The sequence below is a fragment of the Echinops telfairi genome, unplaced genomic scaffold, assembly GCF_000313985.2.
Source record: "Echinops telfairi isolate 266 unplaced genomic scaffold, ASM31398v2 ScPeMD7_23;HRSCAF=83, whole genome shotgun sequence".
Lineage (NCBI taxonomy): Eukaryota > Metazoa > Chordata > Mammalia > Afrosoricida > Tenrecidae > Echinops > Echinops telfairi.
In genome coordinates this window covers 618,951-622,955 of record NW_022103920.1, presented here as the reverse complement: position 1 = coordinate 622,955, position 4,005 = coordinate 618,951, and the positions used below count along the sequence as shown (strand labels likewise).

The window sequence follows — 4,005 nt, the reverse complement described above, 5'->3', positions numbered from 1 at the left end:
CCACTTTTCGGTTGTCTGTCCCTCAGGGAGGAGGTCACACACAGTTCCATGTAATCGGTTCCCTCTTTCCTACCCATTCTCCCTTTACCCTCCCTGTTTTGCCACTCACACCACTAGTCCTGTAGGGCTCATCCGTCCTGGATTCCCTGTATTCAGGGAACTGCTTCTTAAGGTTTTCGAAACCCTATCTCTTGGGCAGCAGAAAGCCCGAGGATTGGTTGGTGGCTTTCAGCCAAACACTTTCAACATAAGACTATTATTTAATATTGAATGTTATAACTAGAAGGAATCTGGGATCTTGCTCACCTTGACAATGGCTTTTCTTTATAAACATTGAGTCTGTATCAACATAACTCAATTAAAAATGCTAACAATTCATCTAAACGTAGGAATCCCTAGATGGTACTAACAATCCATCCACTTAGCTGCCAAGGAAAGGATTTAGGGTCATCTATAGCAGTGGTTCTCGACCTGTGTGTCTCGACCCCTTTGGGGGTCAAACGACCCTTTCACAGGAGTCACCCAACTCCTAAAAGTAGCAAAATTAAAGTTATGAATTAGCAACGAAAAAAATTTTATGGTTGGGGGGAGGGGAACCACAACATGAGGAACTGTATTAAAGGGTCGAAGCACTAGGAAGGTTGAGAACCACTGACCTAGAGGCTCCTCAGAAAGGCTTGATGATCAACTTTTAAAAAAATTCAGTCACCAGAAGCTTTATGGACAGCTCTACTCTGATATACGTGGGTGACTAATTTTTTCATACAAATGTGGATAAACAATATATAACTATTTCCCATGATTCTTTGAACAGTGCCTTGGATGTCTGTCCATTGATAGCCAATAATCAAAATATACATTACAGAGAAATTTAATCTCAATTTATTTGCAAGTTACAAACGTGTCTATCCTTGTCTAAATATTTTTTTTTTTTTAGGGAAAAGAAAGGCTTTATTTAGACAAAAAGATGCTAGTCATTTCTGTGTTTCTGGACATCAACCAAGAGTTGGTTCTGGTTAAAGGTAGCTTGTCTAAATTTTCCTCCAATACACTTTCTCACAAAAATTAGAATTTAAGATGCAATTTTCCTGTCATTTCCAGAATATTCCTGAAATCCTTCAAAAAGGAAGTTGATATATGCCCCACATAATAGAAATTGATTTTTAACTTTCGGGACTATGAACAGGAAATTAAAACAGATCTTAAATGTCTCCATTTTCTTACAAATAAATTCAATAAACTAGTTAGAATTATACACTTGTTCTGCATTTTACTCCTAAATGTAAATAGCTGGTAATGCTCATGAATAAAGAGGAACGGAAAATAAAACGCCAAAATGTTTAAGTGTCAACTATACATAACCATACCAAGCATTCATGTTTATTCAGGTTTTCTGTTGCTCTTATTTTGTTGATAAAATCAATAGTTGAAACTGATCTTTAAAACCCGGAATGTAAAACTTTTATGTCCACGAGTTTAAGGAAGCTTGGTTTTAACTGTGGGCAACACACATCTGATTTTTGGGCACAAACGCTTCTGCATCCAGTCGTTAGTTACTCAACAGCTATTGTTCACGGAAAACAAGACCAATAACAAGAAATTGTTAACCGTATCATCCACACACACATTAGCCATAGACGTTTGGCTTTGATCAACAAGGTCTACCATCTCATTCTCACCCCAGCCCTAGAGGGCTGGAGACGGGAATAATGGGTTCCTAAATGACAGCTGATTTCGTCCGCACCTGTCGCCATTCTCGGACGTGCCCACAAGTTGACCGGAGCGGTTCCGGATTTCCTCAGAGATTCTAACTCTTTAGAGAGGGGTTCCCTCGGTTTCCCCGACAGCCTCTCGGTGCCCCCCCACCTTTTCGGAGCCAACTCACGGCTCGGATTGGAGCGGGGGCGGGGGTGCACAAAGAAGCGGGAACTCCACGGACAAAACCCAGTGGGCGCGCAGCTCCGCCCCCCAAACTTCACAGCCGGCCCGGCGGCGACCGAGCCCCCCGCGCTGAGGGGCCCAGCTGTCCCGCGCACCCCAGAGACCCCCGGACCCCAAGCCTTTGTCTGCGCCGCGCGGCCGCCCCCCGCCAGCCCGTCCCAACGCCGCCCGCCCCACACAAAAGGATAGGTGTGCTCCCCTGGCGCCGGGCGCCGCGCGCCGGTCCGGCCCCAAGGCAGCCCAGGGAGGGGAACCGCACGTTTGCCGCCCCGTCAGCTACGGTCTCGGTCCCAGAGCGCCGCCCTCCGGGTCGCGGGCGCACGGCGGCGCGCGGGACCCCTCGCGCGCGCACAAAGCAGCACCCGCGAGCCCGTCGGAAGACTCCAGACACATCCGACCGGAGTGCTTCTCGGCCCGGGCCCGGCCCCGACGCGAGCCCTCCCGCGCTACCGAGTTACCTCAGTAGCGCCGCCGTCCCGCGCCGGCTCCCGCCGCCTCTGCGTGCCCGCCGGAGTCGGGCGCTCCCGGTCCGAGCGCCAAACGTACAGCCCAATCGTCGGCGCTCTTATTCGCGCCCGCCGTTAGGAAGCAACGATTCGATTGGCTGACGACGGGCCCCTGCCAGCCAATCACGGTGCGGCCGCTCGCGGAGGCGCCGGGAGAGACTCTGGGGCCCGCACGTTGGGCGGACTGGGTGCAGGGCGCATGCGTGGCCCGAGGACGGGGCCAAGGAAGAGCTTTAGCAGCTGCTGCTCGCTCTTTGTTCTCTCAGTGGACGCGCGGCGCCGCGGGACGGCGGCGGGCAAACAGGTCTCGAGGGCGGCAGGCTGCAGGGTCTGCGCGCGCCTCTCTCGGCGGGAACTTCGGGGCGGGGGAGGGACCGCGGCCTCATTTGAACCTGTTCGTGTCGGGGCGTAACGGTCCCGAGTGCTGGACACCGCTGCGGTCACTCACGTTTCCCGGGAAACGCCGTCGTCCCACCGGGGCTGGAGCCCCGAGCTCCTGTCAGCGCTACAGGTCGGCTGTTCTGGGGCGACGCCGCCGCCCCGCGGTGGTTAGACACGGTCTGAGGTAAACCCGGAGCACGTGGACGCGCCTGCGGGGTTCAGGATGCACTAGACAGGGCTCACCCCCAAAGAGACAGGACTCGGACCCACCAAGGCACTTTTAGTGAGGTGCCCCAGTGGGGGTGGGGGAGTCCATTCACATTCACACCCCGTAAGTTGAGCTGTTTAATAAGGACTAGAGAAATCATGGGGATTTTGTATCTCAGTGACTAGAGAATGCTTCATTTAGTGTGGTTTCATTCGTAATCTTCTCACTTTTGAGTGATGGGAAATGTATGCAGGCAGCTAAATACAAAAGGCATGTGCCGAAATAAAAGCACGCTTAGGAATCGATGTCGAGAGAGCCCAAAAATAAGGCCAATAAACAGGCTATACCATTTCAATGTATATAAAACGACATCATTTGTCATGTAATTAATGTTCACCAACACATTCATTTTCCATGGTAAAAGTGTCTCCATCCACCATGATCACGAAGGTGGTTTTCCAGGGCGAGGCTTATCCGTTGCACTCCGGATGTGCTGACCCCCGCGATTTCCCCAAATGTGGGAAACTAGACTGCATAATTGTGGTAGTGGGGGACTGCGTTCGCGCTCTCCCCTTTAAAAAAAAAAAAAGTGTCTCCATTTAGATCAAGAATTTGTCCTTGTCCTAATAAACGACTTTTTAGAGTTGCAGAAAATAAAGTTCCTTCCCTGTTTCACCCACACAGCCACACTGGATTTCTGGGATTGGAACTACCTAAGGGAGTGGAGAGCCAAGTTTTCCTCCTCAGAGGGCTTGTGGTCCAAACTGGGGCTCACAGTCCAACTGTAACCAAAGAACAAACCCCACTGCCATCAAGTCGTTTCCAACTCCTGTGCAATAAATCTTTGCCAAAGGTGTTGGGAAGTTCCAAGCACTGACCTTGAGGGTAGCAGCCCACCTAACCCACTACACCAGCCTGGCTCCTTATTTGACAGCTTAATCTATGGACATTTCCAAGACCAGCTCTTTA

At 50.7% G+C, this 4,005-nt stretch overlaps 1 non-coding gene across 1 annotated transcript; it reads left to right on the top strand.

The window, feature by feature from the left end:
• Nucleotides 1–3,442: 3,442 nt before the first annotated feature.
• On the top strand, nucleotides 3,443–3,611 carry LOC115869302. Its single transcript, XR_004046118.1, has one exon. It is a non-coding gene; the product is annotated as a U1 spliceosomal RNA (small nuclear RNA).
• The last annotated feature ends 394 nt before the right edge of the window (nucleotides 3,612–4,005 follow it).